The following is a 23,576-nucleotide window of genomic DNA, read 5'->3' on the forward strand; positions in this document are numbered from 1 at the left end:
GAGATATATTTGCATTTCATGGAGACACAGTATATGCAAATATCTCATGCATATTAATTGTGGATATCCTGAAAAGACGGCTGGCTGGGAGGGTGTGAGGTCCCCAGAACAGGTTTGGGAAGCTCTGCCCTAAGGGCTTTGAAGGACTTTTTCTTGCACCCTGTTCTCCCCCCCCCCCCCCCTTAAAAGCATGGGTCAGAATGTGGTCCCAGCGTATATCCCCGCTTCCGAGCACAGTTAATGGCAAGACGGGATATTTCTGGTAGAGTTTTTCGAGATCGGTTTAACTAGCAAAATTTCAGGACTGAGCCTCATGTTTCTTAAATACTTAGCAATGTTTCTGGTGCCCACCACCCATGTTAACCATAGGCTACCCTCCCCATCAATCAAAAACATTTCTGGACAGGCTACTGATCTGATTTATGCATAAGTCTCAAAAAACTGGAATGTGATACGGTGGGGCATATCTGTGATGAGGGAAGGGCCGGAAGTAGAAAGACAAATAAATACAGGACTTCCCAAACATGTTATGGTAACTGAACAACCAGTCGGGTTTTCAGGGTATTCACAGCACTCATGTAAGAGATACATTTGCTCCTAATATCCATTGTGGATGTCCTGAAGTCTGACGCAATTGGGTCACTAAGACCGGTTTTGGTAATCTCCAGCAAAACAAGGCCCAGGGATTTTTTTTTAAAGTTTGATTCTGGAGTTGAATGGCGATTTAAAAAAAAAAAAAAAAGTGACTGTTTCTTGAATATTAGTGGACAATTAGACTTCAAGCCCCAGAAGCCTCTGCGTCCTTCCTGTCCCGCCCAGGGCAGCACGTATCCGCCTGCGGAAGCGGGCCGGAAGTGACGCAAGGAGCTGGTTGCCTGCTGTACTGGCTGTGTTACGGTGTGGCGCCGGCAAGGTGGGGTAGCTGGTTACTGGTGGACTCCGGTGCTACTGCTTCCCGAGGTCTCGCCGACTACATAGGAATCGACCATCCCCGAATTATGGGCGGGTGAGTGAGTAGCGAGGGTATGGGGCTCGGCTTGTGTGCTGTCAGGAGAGAGAAGGCAATGTCCCCGAGATTCTGTTGATGAAGAGCTGAGGAGAGTGAGCGTGAAGGAGGAGATGGAGGACAAGGGTAAAAACTGAGGAGGAAGACAGAAAGGAGAGGGATAGGTGAAGGAAAGAGAGGAGAAAAATTAGCTATTTCTGTGGTAATTACAAATTCCTGTAGTGGTGGCTGGGTTGTCTTACCTGTTTAACAACCCTTGGTTGGATCTTAGTAATGAATTTGAGTCTCTTCGAATTATAGGCTTGAATGGGTTTGTCTTGTTTGTATTATCACTTTTGTAGTTTAGACTTGGGAAACTAGATGTCTTTGAAATGTTTTCAGGTTTTTTGGTTTGTGATCTCAGAGCCTGTTAGAAACAGTACATTTTGGAAAACATATAGGTGGATTTGTGACCATAATTCTATAATTGTCTTATTTTGCTGGAAGTTGTAGTCTAATGGTTTGATTATTTAGTACTGAGTAAGGAGAGTTATTGTGATTCATAAGTTCAAATCCTACCTTCCTATTGACTTTCTCTGTGACCTGAAGCAAGTCATAATCTTCTGGTGCTTATTTAGACCCCTATGATTTGGAAATAATAGCACTTTTTTTCTCTTTTTTTTTTTTCTTTGAATGTGCTATACAGATCAAGCACCAAAACTGGTAACTAGGCTTTCCACCATAAAAGTGACTATGCATTTCAGAATTAAAAAATTATAAATTGTGTCGGGATCCAGGTTGGATGCAGGATTCTACATATAGTCAAATTATGTTGAATGACTTTCTTACTTCCTTACTTTGGGATCAGTTCACCCGAATTCATGATCCTGAAACATTTCTGTCAGAAAACTTGTCAAATTGGGCAACAACAATAATTGTCCTATGTTAAAATAATACACATCTCAGAGGTTCTCCTTATATTGTAAATACTAAATAAATTGCATTTCCCTGTACGTACCTGGATATTTGTAATATCTGGAACTAAGTAGTGGAAGCACACTGAGCATGCCTTTTCTGCTTTGTCAGCTCAAACTAAGGACACAAAGCTAAAAATTCTTGCCCACACTGCTCTGGATAGGATGGCATGGTGACTAGATGACAGTACTGTGTATTAGCATGCAGATATCTAGGGTTTCCCTGTACGTACCCGGATCAGTGGTGCACTTTCTGCTCATCATGTAGACCAGGGCTAGACAGCTCCTGATGTAAGGCAGCAATCCCAGTTATATTTACAGAGGGAAACAGCAGGCATACATACTGAGTTCTGAAGGGAGCCAAGATCTCTGGAGCCTACTGAGGATTGTTATTGTGATGATTGGGTTGTGAAGTGGAGGAGGGAAAAGAAGGGGGTAGCACATGGAAGTAAAGCCCCAGTTGGGACAGCTTCCCATTAATTTGGAAGAGCAAAAGGAAACTGTCAGCTGAACGAACCCTCCCCCCTCCCTTGAAAAAATATTTGAAAACCAGTTACATGAACCTACTTCATAGCATTCTATATGGTGCAATATGTTTGACTGCCTCCAGCGATTAAAACCCTTTATTCGGAGTCCGGTTAACAGATATTGTCTCAGCCACTTCAGAATTTAAAAGAAGGGCTGAGGCATCTCTTGTGCTCAGTATACGAGACATTCAGCACTATGGCAGGAACATCTATGACCTCCATTGATGGTGAAACCGTACGGCGGTAAATAAAACTCGATAAATAAATAAAATATGGCATGACTGAGAGCCAGTGCAATAAGAAAGAATGTCCATGAGAAGCTGGCCGACCTCCCTTGTTTAGGGGATAACCTTTTTGGTGACAAGTTAATTTGGGCCACAGTTTCTCTTAAGGAACAGAACATGGAGGTACAATCCATCACATTACCATCGAAACAACTACCTTTATTTAAACGGTACTTTCTTCAATACAAGAAACCCTTCTATCGGAGGAAGCCTTTCAAGCCATATGGTCAGTACCGCACAGCCATATACAGTCAACCTCGAGTCCCACAGCAACAACAACCTTCCCAGAGAGGATGCCATTGAGATTGCAGGCCACCGAAGCAACAGCAACAGTCGATGCCTAAGAACCAACAGGGTTTTTAGGATGGATCAGGCCACAGTCACCAATGAGTATAGGGACCGCTGGGTACTAAACATTCTCCAATTTGGATACCATCTCTGGATTTCATCACTTCCCCGACATTCACATCTAGTCCCACTCATTTGGGATGTATCCCACCTTTCCCTCCTGCGCCTGGCAGCGGAGAAACTGCTTATGCAGAATACCATCCAGCATGTTCCACCAGCTTTTACTTGTAAAGAATTTGATTCCTAATACTTCCTCATCAGAAACGTTCAGGAGATCTGCGATTGATTGTAGATCTCTGTCCTCTCAACAAATTGTCACTAAGGAAGAAATTCAAGATGGTAACTCTCAAACGCCTGAACAATTGGATGTGCTCACTCAACCTCAAAGATGCACATGCGCACATACCAATATGCCCTTCATATTGGCAGTACCTGTCCTTCCAGATAGGGAGCGAATGTTACCAATACAAGGTGCTCCCCTTTGGATTCTCCTCTGCCCCGAGAGTCTTTACCAAGTGCCTGGCACTGGCTGTGGCCCACCTCCACTGCAAAAGTCTGCAGATTGTTCTGTATCTAGACGATTGGCTGATAGTGTCACCAACAGTGGAAGTCCTTCAGCAGGACCTTCTCACAACGATACGCTGTTTGGAAACACTGGGCTTCATAATCAATTATGAGAAATTTTGTCCTCCAACCAACTTGAACGATATAGTTCATTGGAGCAGTAATAGAGAAAGACCGTGCTTGCAACTGTTCGCGCTGTAATTGTCTCTGCACCAGCACAATGGTATGCCAGCTGTTAGTCCTCCTGGGCAGTATGGAGGCAGCCATTCGTGTGGTCTCCTTAACCAAACTGCGAATGAGGAGACTGCAGTAGGGATTAAAAATCCAGTGGTTGCAGAGATTCCAACCAATGTCTACCAGAATAATGCTCATGAATTCATGAAACAGGATATAGCCAAAAGTATTAACAGAGAAAGCACCATTGACACCACTCATCTGCTTCAGAACCAAATTCAAGGACAGTGGTTGATGCAATAATCCACTTAGCAAATCAATCTACAAGAGCTCAGAACAGTTTGCAATGCACTGGTAGTGTTCGAGCGCTTCCTAACAGGAAAAATAATGATCCACATGGACAATCAAGTTGCCATGTTTTACTTGAACAAACAAGGAGGCTCAGGTTCCTTAGGCGACCCTGATATGGGATTAGTCAGCCAAGCTTTTGATATCAATTCGAGCGACCTACCTGCCAGGCATAGCGAACGCGCAAGGGGACGGTCTCAGCAGGATGTTTCATTTACATGAATGGGAACTAGACCAATTGGTAACCAATGACATCTTCACACCCAGTCATAGACCATGGTTCATCAAGTCCAACATCCTGTTTCCAACAGCAGCCAATCCAGGCTACAGGTCCAGAAACACTAAGTCGATCCCATGCTACTGATGCCAGTAATAGCAGTGACTATTCTCTAAGACAATTTGATTAATAGCAGTTAATGGGCTTCTCCTCCAAGAACTTATCCAAACCTTTTTTAAACCCATTTATACCAACTGCACTAACCACATCTTCTGGCAACAAATTCCAGAGCTTAATTGTGCTTTGAAAAATAATTTTCTCCGAATAGTTTTAAATGTGCTACTTGCTAACTTCATGGAGTGCCCCCTAGTCCTTCTGTTATTTGAATAACCAATTCACATTTACCCGTTCTAGACCTCTTATGGTTTTAAAGACCTCTATCATATCCCCCCTCAGCAGTCTCTCTCTTCTCCAAGCTGACAGCCCTACCCTATTTAACCTTTCTTCATAGGGGAGCTATCCATCCCCTTTATCATGCAAAACTATAGAAATTTTGTTCTCTTCTACCCAGTCCAAAAAGAGAGTCACAAGATGCTCTTCTGCTCTCATGGTCCACGGGTCTGCTGTACACCTTTCCACCAATTCCACTCATTGAATGGATGGTGCAGAAGTGCATGCAAGACAAAGCAGATATGATTCTCATAGCACCAGCCTAGCCGAGACAGCTATGGTATCCGTATCTCGTACAACTATCGATTTGACAACCAAAACTATTCGGGGATCACCTGACTCTGCTAACTCAGGAGACTGGGATGCTTCTTCATCCACTTCTTCAATCTTTCTGTCTAATGGCATAGAGATTGAACTTGAAATCTCAGCATCTCTACGACTTCCAGGGCATATAAAAGAGATTCTCCTCTCATCTAGGAAACCTTCCACATGCCATAATTAATAATTTAAATGGAAACATTGCACAGAGTGGTGTAAAATACGATCGATAGACCCTCTCCATTACTCTCCGGAGCTTCTAATAGATTAACTATATTGTCTGTCACAAAAAGGCCTAGAGACATTGTCCGTAAGGGTTCATCTGAGTGATATTGCAGTGTACCATGACAGAATCAGAAATTATTCCATTGCAATACATCTGATTTCTCGTTTCACGAAAGGCTTGCTTCACCTGCATCCTCCAATTCAAAAACCGGCAATACCCTGGGACATCAACATAGTCCTGATGACTAGCCTATTTGAACCCACACGAACTGCACCACTAAAATATCTCACATGGAAGGTTCTGTTTCTGGTAGCAGTCACATCTGCAAGAAGTCATCAAACTGTAAGCTTTAGTGCATACTTCCCCATATCAGCAATTCTTCTATGACAAAATGGTACTCAAACCACATCCAAAATTCTTACCGTAAGTAATAAGTGCTTTTCACCTAAATAAATCAATCTCTCTGCCAACTTTCTTTCCAAAACCACAAAGGATGAAAGGGAATGAATATTGCACACCTTGGATTGCAAGTGAGCCTTGGCATACTATGAAGGTAGAACGCAGAGCTACAGAAGGGATCCCCAGCAGTTCGTCTCCTATAACCCTAACAAACTGGAACTCACAGTAGCCAAGAGAACTATATCCAATTGGATATCCAGCTGCATTTGATATCGCTATATCAAAATCTCCCTGCCATTTTCTGGATGGTCAAAACTCATCAGTTACGTGCCACTGCTTCTTCTTTGGCATATATGCAGAATGTACTCATTGCAGAGATTTGCAGAGCTGTGACTTGGTCATCAATCCACACCTTCATGGTTCACTACTGCCTGTCCAAGCTTTCAGAATTGGACAGTGCAGTGGGAAAAGCGGTATTGACTTCAATACTAAATCGGTAGAGACTACCACAAAGGTAGACGGGTTGCAAAATAATAATGATGATAAAATATAAAGCGCCAAGATCATGCTCCCCTTCAAGGGATATAGCAACTCTTAGCTTCGGACTCTCCAAGAAAGCATGGCTAATGCAGCCTGCTTACCAATGGAAAAAAGCAAGTTTGGAAAATACCGTTTACGGTAAGCATAGATAGGATGCATTAGCCATGCGTACCTGCCTGCCTCCCTGATAGTCTCTACCTATTTTACAATTTTTGATATCAGCAGAAGAGATCAGATCAGGATAATTGCACGGAAACTGCCTCGCATGAGCAGAACGTCACAGCTCTTCAACTTTGAGAAGATTCTGTGCTGTGCGCCTTTGGATGATGTGACCCAAGAAAGCATGGCTAATGTATCCTGCTATCTATGGAAAACACTGTTTACGGTAAGCAAACTTGCTTTTATCAGCTCCCTTTATTCCAGTTGCACCTTGGATGTTTGGCATCCTTGAGATCATCAAGCATGATCACCCCACAATGTCTGCTGTTTGGTGCAAATTAATAACTCACTCTATCATGCATCATTCTTTTGAGTTTCTGTAGCCCAAATGTTTGACGTTTACTTTTTTTTTTTTTTTTGCATTAAATAAGTTACCAAACTTTTGACTAATCCTCTAGTTTCTTAGTGCTCTTTACTTTTTTTTTCTGTTCCATCAGAAACGTCCACCCTACTGCAGATCATAGATGTCTATCTGCAAAAATGCAAACATTCCCTTCCAACCCAGAGATGGAAAATTCTGGCGCTTGAGTACCCAAAACTGGATTTTTGAAATGAAAATTCATGAGATATTTGCATACAATTGATCTAAGAACCAGGTTAATTTACATAGTTTGACTATACTGATTACCAGACCTGTTTGACACTCAAGTTTTTTTTTTTTTTTGCAAAACGGTTTTTATTCTTTCCAGCAATAACAATACAAACAGTAATGAGCAGGGCGACAAACCGACCATCACACAGCAACTTGTCAACCACCCCCCCTCCCAACTGCCCCCCCCCCCCCGTTGAATATGGGCTAACCCTCCAGCCTCCACTCAAAGTCCTGTTAACCTCTCATTTCATGTTCAATACACCAGGAAGTCAAATGGCTTAGGCATTCAAAATGTGGCTTCGAATCCGATGAGGTAACGATTGAATATAAGAGTCCCATGTGCGTAGAAAACAACGATGTCGCTGAAAAGAAGCAGCGGCCCAGTTTTTGTCCATCAGCATTAGGTGATGAAATTGGTTTCTCCAATGCCAGTACGATGGGGGATCATCAGACTTCCAGCCGCAGAGCAGGATCTTCTTTCCCACCATGAAGCCTTTCCTCAGTAGCAAGCGGGTCTCCCAACCCCGAACGAGATCCACAGAAACTTGGCCAAACAATAGCATACAAAAAGAACAAGGCAGAACAACATCCACAAGACTGGAAAGATATTGTAGGACTCGTACCCAAAATTTCCTCACCAGTGGACACTCCCAAAACATGTGAAGCAGAGTACCTTCAACTGTCCGGCACTTTGCACAAACTCCCGAGGAAACAAGTTGAAAAAAGACCGCCCTGGCCGGGGGGATGAAGGCCATCCACAAGAATTTAAACTGCATTTCCCTGTAATATATGTTGGAAGACACTCTAGATAGATGACGAAAGCAGCCCCGGATGATAGCCTCTGAGACCTCAGACCGCCCCGCCCTATGCCACCGGGCCGCTAAATCCTTAGGAATAGCAACCGGAAGTTTCCCCATCAACTTCCTATAATATTGTGATAACGTGGGGGCCTTTGGGGAAGATAAAGCAAAAAAGTCTGCCAATGAGGCAAAATGGCCTGGCTCTTTACTAGAGGGCGGGAGAGATCGTATATAATGCTGTACTTGTATATAAGAAAAAATCTGAGTCGGAGATAAGCCCCAGTCTTGCGCAACAAGGGAAAAAGGGGGCAACCGACCCTCCTCATCCAACAAATGACCCAAAGACAGAATCCCACGGGCCCTCCAAGCCTGAAAACTAGTGGACTGGGAACCCGGAGTAAAGTCCGGGTTCCCCCAAAGAGGTAAAAGAAAGGCACAGACTCGCGGTAACTGTAAAATTTTCATCGTTAAGCGCCAGGTTACACGAAGGGGGCCAAAAAGAGCCTCCACTGGCGGCGGATAGGAGAACCTAGCATGAGTCTCCTGCAGGACATAGCGTAAGTCAACAGGGTCAACTACAGTCTGTTCCGCAGGCATATCAAGATAGTGAGATTCCCTCCGTAGCCAATCCCTAATAAGGCGGAGGTTCCCGGCTAAATTATAAAAACGTAAGTTGGGCACACCCAGTCCACCCAGACCCCAGCGGGTATATAAGGATCGGAGTGGAATGGGCGCCCTCCTCCCCTGCCACAAGAAACCCCGTAAGGCACTCTCCAGGTGTCGGATGTCGGGCTGTTTGAGAATTATGGGTAGATTCTGAAGTAAAAAAAGCCACTGAGGCAGAATCAACATCTTAAATAAATTGAGCCGACCAATGAGGGAAAGAGGCAAAGATCGCCATGCAGCCAGCCGCTCCCTAGTTGTCCGCAAAAGAGGGGAAACATTACAATTATATAATGAAAGCAGCTGGGTCGGTATTTGGATACCCAAATAGCGAATTTGAGTAGTGGCCCAGGTCATCGGAAAAGTAGGTCCCCAACAATCTTTGAGGGTGGCAGGGAACGGTATAGCCTCCGACTTCCCATGATTGAGCTTAAACCCAGAGAAAGAACTAAATTCCTGAAAAAGGGATAGCAAAGAGGATAGGGATTCCTTGGGTTGGGTCAGAAAAACCAAAAGGTCATCAGCAAATGCCGCATATTTAAAGGTCTCTGCTTGAAATCGAATCCCCTTAACCCTGCGTGCAGCCTGAATGGCTAACAACAAGGGTTCAAATTGAAGTACAAACAACAATGGGGACAACGGGCAGCCCTGTCTCGTGCCCCGTGATATGATAAAGGTCTCAGAATAAGCACCATTCGCCACAATCGCAGCCAAGGGATCATGATAAAGTAACTGGATGGCTTGATAAAACAACCCTGTGATCCCAACCTGTTGAAGAAGTGGAAACAAATAACTCCACTCCACACGGTCGAACGCCTTCTCAGCGTCAAAGCTGACCACTAGGTGAGGAATGTTGTCATTCTGAGCCAGCGTCATAGCAGTTAATACTTTGCGAATATTAGTTAAAGCGTATCTTTGTCGAATGAAACCCACTTGCCCAGGACCCACCAGATGAGGCAGAACAACGGCCAATCGATCCGCCATAATTTTAGCCAGGAATTTTTGGTCCACATTAAGTAGGGAAATCGGGCGATAGGAACCAGGTTGGAGAGGATCCTTACCCGCTTTAGGGATCAGTGTTATGTGAGCCTTGTTCATATGAGTGGGGTATGAGCCCTGTTGTATGAGGGCATTAAAATTCGCTGTAAGGGGGCCCACCAGGGAATCCAGCATGGACTTATAAAATTCGGCCACATAGCCATCCGGTCCCGGGGCCTTATGGCGTTCTGCGCGTCGGATAACCAAGCGCACCTCCTCCTCCGAAATGGGACTATTGAGCCAATTTTGCTGCTCCTCCGTAATACGGGGGATAGACAATTGATCACAGAAATGCTCACGTGACCCACAGCTAGTAGGTTCTGCCGAGTATAGGGAGGAGTAAAAATCTCGAAACACACCCAGAATGGCAGGGGTATCTCTAACCATAGCCCCTCCCAAGGAACAAAGCGCCGGGACATGTCGAGAGGATCTATGAGCCTTCACCAAGTTGGCCATCATTGTGCCTGGTTTATTCCCATATTGGAACAAACGATACTTATAATAGGCCACACTCTTCTTAGCCCTCTGGTGAATCAGAGTATTAAGTTCAGCTTGAATTGCAAAATACGCCGTCCGGTGGTGAGCAGTAGGGACCCGCTGCAAAGCCTGTCTGGCCCGCCGAAGTTGACCATGTAGAGACAATAGTCTCTTATCAAGTAATTTCTTTCGGCGAGCCACAAAGGCTATCACCTCCCCCCGCAGTACAGCTTTCGCTGTATACCAAAACAAGATTGGTTCCGACACATGTTCCCCATTAAACTTAAGATAGTCCTCCCACTTGGAGCGTAAATAATCCTGAAAGGGACGATCCCCCGCCAAGTAGTAGGGATACCGCCACCACCTGTTCACAGCAGGGGCGGAGGAGCGTCGAATCTCCAACCAAACTGGAGCGTGATCGGACACGACAATTTCATCGATATCCGCCTGCACCACATTGGTAAACAGTGGGGAGCTGATAAAAAAATAATCAATACGAGATTGCGACGGATGTGCCCGGGACATATGAGTAAAGGTTTTTTCCATAGGATGGAGGAGACGCCAGGGATCCAACAGGTGCAAGGACCGTTCGAGAAATTGAAGCCCTTTATTAGGCGGCTGAGTGGAGCAATGGGCACCAACCCTGTCAAGAACCGGGTCCCGCACCGAATTAAAGTCCCCTCCTAGAATAAGATCCTGGTCCACATATGGTAACAAAGATCGAAAAAGTTGCTGAAAAAAACCCAGGGAGGGGTTATTAGGGGCGTAAATGTTACAGAATATGAGTGGTTTATGATCCAGTTCAGCGACCAAGATCAAATATCTCCCCTGGGGATCCTTATATTCCTGATGTACTAAAAGGGGAATGTTTTTACGGACCAGGATAGCCACTCCAGCAGAACGTGTGGTTGCCGAGGCAAAGGAAACTGCCCCCACCCATTGCTGTCGCAGTTTTTGGTGTTCAAGGTCAGTAAGATGTGTCTCCTGTAAGAATGCCACATCCGTCGCCTTCTTTTGAAGTACGGACAAAATTTTTTTTCTTTTAATGGGAGAATTAATGCCACTAACATTCCAAGATAAGAACTTCAAGGTCGTGTTAGCCATTCTTTAAGTGATCTCTAATGACCACTGCGATATGTGACAGAGTATGACAGACATGTGGTAGCCAGGGGACCCTCCCAGCTGGAGTCCCCTAGCCTGAACATTCATGGTTAACCGTGACAGAGAAATCAGAACAGTAGGCATGAAAATGGAAGCCCAAATCCCCCCCCCCAAAAACTGACCCCACGCACATCCCATCCCTCCTCCCCCCCCAACCAACCTCTTCCCAAACTTCTACTGTCACCCCCAAACCCTCCAAGGAGGCCTAGAGGTCACTTACACTGACACTAATCAGCCCCCCCACCGAGCATCCCACCCCATCCAGCACTCCCCAATCACATTCATTCAAAAAACATTTAACACTGGCGGGCTAGAATCATAGAAGAAACACAGGCCCCACATAACAGCAAAAACAGGTATGAGAACCGAAATGTCCAGGCAGCTAGAAACCAAAACCTGAAAAACCCTCAACACAGGTAATAAGAACGCTGCCCCCATCATAGAGTAGGAAAAAAAAAAGGAAACCATATACCGGCTATATAGCAGGCAACCGGTACATAAATTAGCCTCCCAACCACAAAGTCCCAAGAGTTATATCGGCAACCACTTTCCAGAGTCCTGCGATACCAAAGGCAGCAATTCCAACGCGCTGCAGGCAGCAAACTGCAGGAGCCCCGACACCACTACCCGAAGGGGCTCCGGTGCTTCAGGAAACAGCTGGCGGCAGCTTCAGCTCCTTCTCTCTTTCAGTAGCAAATCGGGCGGCCTCATCGGGATCCGTGAACCATTTTACCCCTGCAGTGGTAGGCACCCGAAGTTTCGCTGGGTAAACAAGTGTTGCCCTAATTCCCAAAGCATGCAACTTAGTGCAGGTAGGCGCCATGGCCCGGCGTTGTTGAGAGACCGCCGCCGAAAAGTCCTGGAACACCAAAACACGCTGATTGTCGTGCTGCAACTGCTTACCCCCTCTAGTCGCCGCCAAAATCTCCGCCTTGTGAAAAAAATTCAGGACTTTCACTATAATTACTCGTGGACGAGAATCAGCCGCTTTTTTCAGGCCCAGCCTGTGCGCTCTCTCGACACGCAGAGGACCGTGTGCGGTCGAAAGTTGAAGCGCTGAAGGCAGCCAGTTTTCAAAAAATGCCGGCAACTCACGTTCTGGTAAGCTTTCAGGGAGGCCGACAAAGCGTAAGTTTGAGCGGCGCGAGCGGTTCTCAAGATCCTCCATGCGCTCTGCGTGACGGTGCACAACTTTTTTAAGTGCCTCGAGCTCGTTCTGCACTGTATGGTGGCCATCTTGGAGGTCTGATATTCTCTGCTCCGCCTCAGTAAATCGAGTCTCGATGGCTTGTAAAGAGGATGAAAGTTCCGTAAGTTTTGTAGATATCAGAAGCATTTCTGGCTTAAGAATTTCCTGCATTGCTATTTTAATTTCAGCGAGGCTCGCCGACAGGGCCGGTTCCGGGGGATGCTCCTCCCCCTCAAGCATGGCCTCCGAGGGCCGCACTCGATCCTTATCCTTTTCCCTGTCCTTCTTCAATTGTCGGGTGGTCATAATGGGGCAAACGTCGCTGGGCTGCTAGACGATCCTTGGAGCCGTGTGTGGAACAGATATCGCCGCTGAAAGATGCTAGATGGGGCTAGATACACGGCAGGGGCGCCGAGACAGGGAATTGTGCGTCCTTCCCCTTCACAGCATCACGTGACCTCATCCTCAAGTTTTTAATATTGATTATGAAAATACTGAACAGAACAGGAGCTAAGTTTAATTGCCTATTGCTCACAGTTTCTAACCCAGTTTATCGCTTTAGGGCCCATGCTTAGGCCTTTGGGCTTATTTATGAATTTCCTAGGTAGGATACCATCAAAAGCCTTACTGAAATCCTTGATCTAACTGAACAAAGTCAATTTGCTTATACAATTTTGCAGTAGCACATTGTTTGCCCAAGGATTTTATTTCCTGTGCCTTCTAGAAGGGAAAATATTCCAAAGAAGATTTTTTTTTTTTTAAAAGGTTTAATTTTTCTTCTTTGTGAATGGTCAGTTACTTCAACAAATCTCCAATAGGATCAGATAACAGGATATTTACCCCTCCCATATTCAACTGCATTCAACCTCTGCCAAGAAGGGATTGTTCTCAACTCATAGTTCAAAGCCTGTGTTTAACAATGCACTTGATCTTAGCCAAAACAGAGGAAACCTGTGCAAACCAACAAACCTGGTGTGGCATGACTCTGGTGGCAGATTCAAAATAAAGCCTTGTATTACTCCGCAGAGTCTCTTCCTAACTGATAGAGAGTGGCTAGCTTCCCAGCATGGCAACCTACTCTTTCTTAACTGCTTTATTTCCACTTTTGGTCTTGGGCATCCTCCAGGCTGGAAAATTCAGAAAAGCAAAATGTAAAGATGAAGGAAAATAAGCAAAAATCTATATTAACCCCTCCTTCCCTCCCCCCCCCCCCCCCCCCAAAAATAATTAAAAATTGAAAAGACAGAAAAGAAGCCAGAAAAAAAAGAGCAAAATGGCAACACACACACAAAAAAAAGTAAAACAGCAAGAAAAAAATAAGGAAAACTTTTGTCTGGCACTTAAGTTTTCTAAATATATTTCCACCTTGGGTATATTTTTTTTTTGCCTTTTTTTATATTGAAGAACAAAGTATATTAAAACAAAAATTGACCAAGCAGGAGTAATAGAATTGAGAAACAGGCAAGTTGATATGGTGAAGGGTCTTTGTTAAAATTTAATATTTCAGAAATGAAGGGGTCCTTCAATTAAAATGTTAAAATCATTCCAAACTACAAAATAATTTCACAAGTGAAGGCAATGCCATGAAATAAGAAGAAAAGTGGAAAAAGGAATGGTCATAATTTAAACAATATTTCATCATGAGTAAAAGAACAGACAAAATCTTAATGGTTTTGCTAAAACTGCAAGTTGAAATTTACAATATTGTTTACTAATTCTGCTACTTGAACTGTAGGCTGCTGTCTCAGGCTTGGGGGGGGGGGGAGGGAATTAGAAGAGATTGGAGAGGATGGAGATGGTTTCTTTGTCCTCTTTCACTCATAAGTGGGAGGACAGCAGTTAGGTACAGAACATCAAATGCCCCTGCTCTCTGTGATGGCTTCAGAGCCTCACTGTTTGTTCACTTGATACTGTGACCCCTCCATGTGGTCACACAGTGAACTGAAGCTTATTAGCCAGACATGGTTCTAGAGAATTTAAGGCAGAGTCCTGAATGGAACCAGGTGAAATGTTCTGGGGATTAAGAGCACAAAAAACCTTGTTTATAAAAAGAAACATAAAAGAGAGCAAGGAAGAGTGGCCCCAGAATGCTTTGTGAGTGAAGAGGAATAAATTGGTTCTTTCCTAGTGCCCAGACAGATGAATTCAGAACCAGTGGGTTGTGCACCTCTACCAGCAGATGGAGACGGAGCAAAACTGACTTCACAGTATATATACTTCTGTAGTGACATCAGCCTGCCAGTATTCTCAGTCTTTGGCAGATGTTAGACGTGCATCTCCCTACTGGGGATTGCTTCAAGTTTTAGAAAGAGAAAGAAACAAGGAAATTTAATCTCCCTGCTCTCCTGCAGTGATACCAAATAGTCCCTCACCCAGTTGAGAATTCCTGAGGTGATTTCCATGGTCTCTCAAATGAGTGCCTTGGTCTGGTAGCTGGCCTTTGAGTTGGTGTGGACTTAGCTGTAAAAAAAAAAAAAAAAAGCTGAAAGGCAAGTGGATGAAGGAAGCCAAGCATGCCAGTGATGGAATTTACTCTCTCACCCGGAGCCAGAGACTGCTTGAATTCAGCTGGGATGGGCTGACCTTAGGTGACATTTTTTAAATTGTTTGAGAAGAGAAGGGGAGTTGATTAGGGATTCCTGCCTTTTCTCCTTCTGGGCTCTGTGCTCGGCGAGCGATCCAATGGCTATTCCCTTCTCTGGTATTCAGGATTGGGCAGACAGCCTGGTGGGTTGAGCAGCCTGTGCGACTAGGCCTCACTCCGAGGCTCTGCTGGTTCGCTGTGTGCTAAGCTGCAGTGGCGCCTTCCCATGCTTTTTGTGCACCGTATACTACCCTCTTCAGTTCCGTTGGATTGTGTCTTGTGTGCCCAACTATGCGGTGTGTTGTGTGCCTAGTTAAGAGCATGGGATTGTCTACCAGGGTGCCCATATTGTGCACATGCCTTTTTTATACTCATGTATGAACGTACTTGTTTTTATGCACATTCCCTGAGCGCCCTGTCTGAGCTCAGTTGAGTGCTTATTTCAACAGTGTTGTGAATGACGCCTGTAGTGAAGGAAACTAAGCGCCTTGCCCTGTGTGTGGCATGTCATATTCAGGTATCTCAGCCTGACGCTGCTTAGAGACTCAGGGGGAATTGCTCACTCTCTGATTTTATAAGCCCGGTTCTTCACAGCCTGGTGTGGGAATGGAGAAAGAGCTGACAGAAGGGTTGCCTGATCTTGGGGCTCCCCTAAGTAGTTCATCAGCAGGGTAAGGTAGTTCAGTGGGCTCAGAACACCTGGGCCTTGGCATGGATCCTTCTGACCTTTCTGGGGTGGAGATTTAAAAAAAATCTTTATTCATTTTCAAGTATACATTAAAGTTAAATTTGATTCAGAAAACAGTGAGACAGTAGTCACATATTAATAAAAGAAATACAAAGATTCAGCAAACAATTCTTCTGTCTCATAAGATTCCAAGTCCTCAGTAAGGAGGATCCTATCAATATTGTAGGAAAGAGAGGAACAAAATTCCAACTGAATATATAGAAGGAAATCTAGCAACAGGGGGAAGTTAAATATATTCAGTTCATGACTTGATATTCTATGGCATTATTGACCAACAGAGGTGGAGTTTTATCACTCAGAAAAGAGACTGTGATGAATGGGAAAAAAATGAGACACTGATATTTTATAAAACATTTACAAGGAAATTTGAGAGCGAAGAAAGCGCCTAAGTCCAAGATTCGAGGTCTTAACAGGAATTGCCTTCTCTTCTTCTGGATTTGTCTTGAAATAAGGCAAACTCTTACTTTAAGATTCAGAAAGAATTCCATACGATAATGAAAGAAGAGTTTTAGAACCAAATCTCTATGTGATTCTACAAGGAAAACAGCAATTAAAGTAGCTGGAGTTACTACTTCAGACAAAGAAGATTCCAAATTTTAGTCAAATTTAAATCTGGTGGCATTATTGGAGATAAAATTTGCATGTTCTTGTCTGTAGGTGAACTTTTTCTATAAGGTGGCAGGTAATAAGCCTTATAAATAATAGGTAAAGTTTGTTAGGGGATCTTTAAAACCTCTAAGAAATATTTTCTCAGCATTTTCTTAGGAGACAAACCAGGGTCCTTAAGAAAATTAACAAACAAACCAATATATTACATCTCCTAACTGTTCCAGTCGAGATGTAATATATTGATTTTCTTTCAATATATTCTGCTGAAGAACAGTATGGCTGACCATTTCAATTGTAAAAGAAGCATTTGTTTCCTTTAGAGAATTACACTCTGATTCCAATAACCTACCTGGGTTTCCAGATCATTTAAACGCTAAACAAGAGTATTTATTTGTAGAGAAATGATATTATTCAGAGTCTTAATTGCCTCCCAAATCGTTTCAAGAGAGAATATTGCTGGTCTTACCAAAGTAAAAGATTACAAACTTGTTTCCTTCTCCGCATCTGCAGTCTCCACCTCTCTACCAAACAGATGCTGATCGATGGCACCAATGTAAGGTGTCTCCAGCGCTGCGTCAGCTGGGCTTGTGGTCCCAGAGCTCAACTCAACTGTTGCCGCATCTTCTGCCAACGGAGAGTGTAAAACACTCATCCAGTATCGGCGCCTGGGCAGGGCTCAAAGGCGCGATCCGATCTTCTGGGGTCAGAGAAACCAATGAGTCAGAAAGGGAATAGAGTACAACTCCTCCTCGAGACCTCTCCAGCGACTCTACTCCCTGAATAAACATTCCCCGACACATGTGGGCATCCATAGGTCCTGAAACTAGGCCTGGTGAGGAGGCAACTGGGACTTTCCACTGCTTGCGGGCAGAATGAGGCATATTCACCCAGAGAAGAAGCAGGTAAGAGGAGCCCTTAACCATGTCTTGCTAGTGCGACTGTCTTGGATCCAGGTGGAATTTTTATTTTTTTTTAAGGATTGCAATCCTTTCTAAAGGCACAGTCCTCAACCCTGACCAATTTTGCCAAGCCAGAGTCGCAAGTGGTGACCTCTCACTCGCCTGGTACTATGGTTAAGCGCCAAAGTACACCTAGATCGGCAGCAGGTCTTCCTGATAGGGATCTGGATGGTACAGATGATGAGACCAATCCTGACTTTCTGGAGGATGGAGTAATTCCTCCGGGACTGTACAGGAGTATGTTGCAGTTATTTCATAGAGATGAGTTACTGGCTCTGACTTCCCAGACATTAAAGATGCTAGGAGTACCTGGGGCTGATTCCAAAGGAAAAAAAAAATCCCATTTTGGTTTCTGTGCGTAAGACCATTCAAGAATTGAATGATCTTGAGTGGGGCGCCCCAGAATCTAATTTCAAAGAGGGTTCGGTTTTGGAAGGCCTGTATCCCCTGGATCCAGTTGTGAGAGAGCGTTTGCATTTTCCGAAAGTAGATGTCTTGTCTGAGCCGTCTCCAAGTGAACGACTATATCTGTGGAGGGAGAGGAGCAGCACTGAAGGATGTGCACGATAGAAGGATTGAGGCCATCCTTAAGCAAGCATTTGAAGCAGTAGCAATGACCTTGCAGATAGCTTCTTGTTGTTCCCTGGTGGTACACTCTCTTGTTTGCTTCTCTCTCTGGAGGTCGAGGAATCTGGAGTGAATTCCAGCGCAGTTATGGTGCCAGTAGCCGCCTTTTTGGCAGATGGTAATAGCGACAAGGCGTCAGTTATGGCTGAGAAATTGGTCAGCTGATGCGACCTCCAAGGCTAACATTACGAAATTGCCCTTTAGAGGCTCGCTCTTGTTTGGGAACGAGTTGGAGAAACTATCCAGTAAGTGGGGCGAATCCCCGGTTCTTCAATTTGCCAGAGGTTGATAAGCAAATGCCTCGCTCTTTTGGCATGGGAGGTCGTGCCATGGGGATCCAAGCACTTTTGACCCTACAGAAGAGCGACCTTTCAGAGGACTCGACCTTTCGGTAAGTCTCAGTCCTTTCAGCCCAGATGGGGTGCGGACTCAGGTAGTGGAACCTCCCGAGCTTCCCAATGAAGGTTTGCGGACCCACCCCTGGGAACAGGAAATAAGGGCGCCTCTCTCCTTTCTATCAGAGGTGGGCCAAAATCACTGGAAGTGATACGAGAGGGATATGCGCTGGAGTTTCCCAGTGTTTGTCAGGAAGTGTTCATGGTGTCTCCCTGTCACTCCTCACAGAAGAAGCAGATAATGGAGTGTATGTTATCAAGACTCCTCACTCTGAGGGCTGTGGTTCCAGTGCCCACGTCTCAAGAAAATACAAGTCGATATTCCATTTATTTCATTGTGCCCGAGAAGGAAGGCTCCTTTTGTCCCATCCTGGACCCTCAAAGGCATCGACTGTCATTTGAGGGGGACTCATTTTCGCATGGAAACATTGTGCTCAGAGATAATGGCCATGCAGTCAGGGAAATTTCTGACCTCTTTGATCTCTGAGGCATATCTGCATTTTCCCATCTGACTAGAGCATCAATGTTTTCTGCGATTTGCGATGCTGCCTTTTGGCCTGGCCACTGCTCCTAGAACTTTTTCCAAGGTTATAGTGGTGGTGGTGGTGATGGCAGAGTTGAGAGAGGATGGGATCCATATTTGGACTATTGGCTGTTTTGGGCCAAGTCACTGGAAGAGAGCTGCCTGGTGACCCGTAAGGTGAACTCCCTGTTGAAGGAGCTTGGCTTGGCTAAGAGTAATCTTCAGCCATCTCAGTCGCTAGAGTATCTCAGTGTTTGGATCGACATGAAACAGAGTAGGGTTTTTCTGCCAAAAGCTAGTATTCAGAAGTTGATGGCACAGGTGCATCTGTTTATGAACACAATAGGCCTGATAGTGGGTCCTATCTGCAGGTACTCAGTTTGATGGCAGCAAACCTGGAAGTGGTGCCATGGACAAGGGCACATATGCGTCCTCTTCAGTGCTCCCTGCTGTCTTGTTGGAGCCCACAGTCTTAGGATTATTCGATTCGGGTCCACCTGCTGATGGAAGTCTGCTCTCAACTACAGTGATGGTTACAAGCGGATCATCTAAGAGAGAGAGTCTACCTAAAATTACTGGACTTGTTAGTACTCATGACAGATGTGAGCCTCCAGTGTTGGGGCGTTCACTGTCAGGAACTGACAGCGCAAGGGCGCTGGAGTACAGAAGAATCTCTCTCTGGAACATCAATTGGCTGGAAGCCTGGGTGGTCCGGTTGGCATACTTGCAGTTCAGTGGCAGGTTGCAGGGTCGAGCAGTCCAGATAATGTTGGACAGTGCATCAACAGTGGCTTACATAAATCAGCAGGGAGGAACCAAGAGCCAGCAAGTGTCGCAGGAAATGGACCAACTTATGGTATGGGTGGAAGTGCATATTCATGAGATCTCGGCCTCGCACATTGCAGGAAAAGACAATGTGAGAGTAGACTTTCTCAGCAGGAAACTCTGGACCCAGGAGAATGGGTTTTGTCAGACTAGGGGTTTTAGCTGATAGTGGATCAGTCGGGCCTTCTGTTCCTAGACCTGCTGGTGACTTCTTGCAACATGAAGGTTCCTCAATTTCTTCAGTTGCAGGAGAGATCTGAAGTCTTTGGGTATTGATGCTCTCATGCAGGAATGGCTGGAGGAGAAGCTGCTATATGCCTTTCCCCCATAGCCCATTTGGGCAGAATGTTTGGAGGGTCACAGAGGGATGGTATGCAGATCTGCAAAAGCTTCTGGTGGACTCTCCCCTGGTTTCTGGCGCATAGGAATCTGTTGCGGCAGGCACCTGGTCACGAAGATCTGACTCAATTTTGTCTCACAGTATGGCCCTTGAGAGGGCTCACTTGTTGAAGCGTGAATATTCTACTGTGGTGATTTCCACCTTGTTAGGTACAAAATAGTTCTCCACTTCCTTCGCTTATGTGCAGGCTTGGTGAGTGTTTTGAGGCTTGGTGTGAAGATCTAGGTGTTCTTCGTTCTGTTAAGATCCTGCTCATTTTGGAATTTGAGCAGGATGGATTGAATAAAGGTTTGTCCCTTTATTCCTTAAAGGTGCAGGTAGCGGCTCTTGCCTGTTTCAGGGGTCAAGTGAATGGTGGTCCTTTGTCAGCTGTTCCAGATGTGGCCTATTTCTTGAAAGGAGTGAAACATCTTCATTCTCCTTTACAGTTACCGGTACCCTTGTGGAATCTTAATCTGGTGTTGCATATAGGGAAAAATAACCCTTTCTGTAGTTACATGATATTAGGTTCCATAGTAGGAGCTACCACCCAGGAAAAATATCTAGGCATCATAGTGGTTAATACCTTGAAATCGTCGGCTCAATGTGCTGCAGCAGTCAAAAGCAAACAGAATGTTAGGAATTAAGAAGGAAATGGTTAACAAAACGGGAAAATGTCATAATACTGCTGTATCACTCCATGGTGAGACTGCACCTTGAATACTGTGTACAATTCTAATCACCGCATCTCAAAAAAGATATAGCTGTGATGGCGAAGGTACAGAGAAGGGCGACCAAAACGATAAAGGGGATGGAACAGCTCCCCTATGAAAGGCTGAAGAGGTTAGGGTTGTTCAGCTTGGAGAAGAGACTGCTGAGGGGGAATATGATAGAGGTCTTTAAAATAATGTGAGGTCTTGAATGAGTAGATGTAAATTGGTTATTTACACTTTCAGATATTAGAAGGACTAGGGGGCACTCCATGAAATTAGCAAGTAGCACATTTAAGACCAATCGGAGAAAATTCTTTTTCACTCCACACACAATTAAGCTCTGGAATTTGTTGCCAGAGGATGTGGTTAGTGCGGTTAGTGTAGCTGGGTTTAAAAATGTTTTGGATAACTTCCTGGAGGAGAAGTCCATTAACTGCTATTAATCAAGTTGACTTAGGGAATGGCCTCTGCTATTACCGGCGTTAGTAGCATGGGATCTTTTTAGTGTTTGGGTCCTTGCCAGGTTCTTATGGCCTAGATTGGCCACTGTTGTAAACAGGATGCTGGTGGGCTTGATGGACCCTTGGTCTGACCCAGCATGGCAGTTTATGTCCTTATTTCTTAGCGGGCCCTATGTTTAGACTGATGCATAACCTTTCCTTGTGGTTATTGACCTTGAAAACAGTGTTTCTTATGGAGATTTGTTCTGCAAGTAGAATTTCAGAGCTGCAGGCCTTGTCTTGCTGGGAGCCATTCCTCCGAGTGACTCCAGGGAGCGATACAGCTGCGTACTATTCCTTCCTTCCTTTATGCCAAAAGTGGTCTCAGATTTTCACTTGAATCAGTCCATTTCCCTGCTGTCTCTGGATAGGAAAAGAGATGTGGAAGAATATGCCTGTTGCGACCCTTGGAAGTCGAGAGACACATCGGAAGGCATCTGGAGGTTTCTAAACCTTTCCAAAAAACTGATCGCCTTTTTTATCCTCCATGGTGGTACACACAAGGCGCACTGGCTTCACGGGATGCAATAGTTCGCTGGATTAAGGTGGTGGTCACGGCCGCCCACATGGATCCTGAACAGCCGTTGCCTAGTCAGGTTAGGGCTCATTCCACTAGTGCTCAGGCAGTGTCATGGGCAGAAGTTAGATTGTTCTCTCCCATTGACATTTACTGAGCTACGACATGGTCCTCCTTCCCCACCTTTTCCAGGTATTATCGTGTGGATGTGCAGGCCCAGGAGGACGTAGCCTCTACAAGTGCAGTTTTGACAGTACCGCGGACAGCCTCCCACATTATTCGGGAGTAGCTCGGGTACATCCCACTGGTTTTGAATTCATCTGTCTGGGCACTAGGAAATGAGAAATTACTACTTTCTTGATAATTTCCTTTTCCTTAGACCAGACAGATGAATTCAGCTTCCCACCCTTGGATGCCAAATAATTGTGTTATTGTCCTGTGTAGCTACATGTCCCAGGGGTTAGAATGGAACCCAGCCTCTCAACCTTCAAGAAAAGACTCAAGACCTGGCTGTTCAGGCAGGCTTTTCCTAACTCCAATATCATTTAACTCCTAACAATCATCACATCACCATCAACATCACTATTAGCTACCTCTTACAATGTAATTATATGTAATTAGCTGGTTTTCCTTTTTCCTTTTTCCTTCTCATTCCAAGTTCAATTTTCCTTGTTACATGTAACTGCTATTTCCGCACTATTGTTCAAGTTTAAGTTTATTTTGCACTCCTGTTTCATGTGAACCAGCATGATGGGACTATTGTCTTGAATGTTGGTATATAAAAAACTTAAATAAATAAATAAATAAATTTCTTCTGTTATTAATCAGTTTTTGCTAGTCTGTCCACAGTTGCTTTTGAAGAGAATACTGGCAGGTTTATGTCACTGCAGAGATATGTATACTATGATGTCAGTTTGGCTCTGTCTCCATCTGCTGATAGAGGTGCATAACCCACTTGTTCTGAATTCATCTGTCTGATCTAAGAAAAAGGAAATTATCAGGTAAGTAGTTTCTATTTTCCTGCATTTGGAATGGTCAGGCAGTATCAGTTTATTGTAGCTCTGCTGCTTATCGGCAGTTCTCGGATTCTAAATCACAGGCAGAAGAGCTGCATTCTCTTCCACCCTGTTATATACTCTACATTCATATGTTACACTTTTGATTAAAAGGTACCTTTTGCTTGCCTTTGGAGACCATTGTATAGTTTTGGAGTTCTTTGCCATTTGTGAGAACCAAAGCCTGGGATTAAATGAACACAAACAGCCAACATGGGCACAGAGATGGTTTTCTAAAGGCCTCATTCTTCTCTAGGAATTACATGACTAATAATGTCATTTCATTGCAACCCATCAAACTGTCTCTCATTGCACAAAATGGTCATAGTTGTTATGCATGGGTCAGAATGTGTCGTATATGCTGTAAGTGTAATATAGTACAGAAGAGTGGTGATAACATAGTGATTGTTCTGAATGTGAACACAGAAGATTTGATGCCAAGTAGCTGTACAGAAAGTGCACATAATTTAGAAGCACAGTAAGACATGCAAACAAATCTAAATTAGCAGAAATTTGAAACTTGTCATTTGTGCAGCTTTCTGATTCATTTAAGTAATGATGAATGTTTATGAAAGGTGTGGAAATAGTGATTAAGTGGAAGCTTTGATGGTTGACATTACCGCTCACAAGTTTCAAATTTCTGCTAATT

General features: G+C 44.5%; 1 protein-coding gene across 1 annotated transcript in view; it reads left to right on the top strand.

Moving 5' to 3' along the window:
• Window positions 1-837: 837 nt before the first annotated feature.
• LMBRD2 (LMBR1 domain containing 2) overlaps window positions 838-23,576 on the top strand; it is a 145,143-nt gene continuing 122,404 nt past the window's right edge. The window contains exon 1 of the mRNA XM_029578833.1: window positions 838-1,006. The gene's annotated coding sequence lies outside the window, so the exon portion shown is untranslated. The remainder of the gene's footprint in view (window positions 1,007-23,576) is intronic.

This window comes from Rhinatrema bivittatum, chromosome 1 (assembly GCF_901001135.1).
Source record: "Rhinatrema bivittatum chromosome 1, aRhiBiv1.1, whole genome shotgun sequence".
Classification (NCBI taxonomy): Eukaryota; Metazoa; Chordata; class Amphibia; order Gymnophiona; family Rhinatrematidae; genus Rhinatrema; species Rhinatrema bivittatum.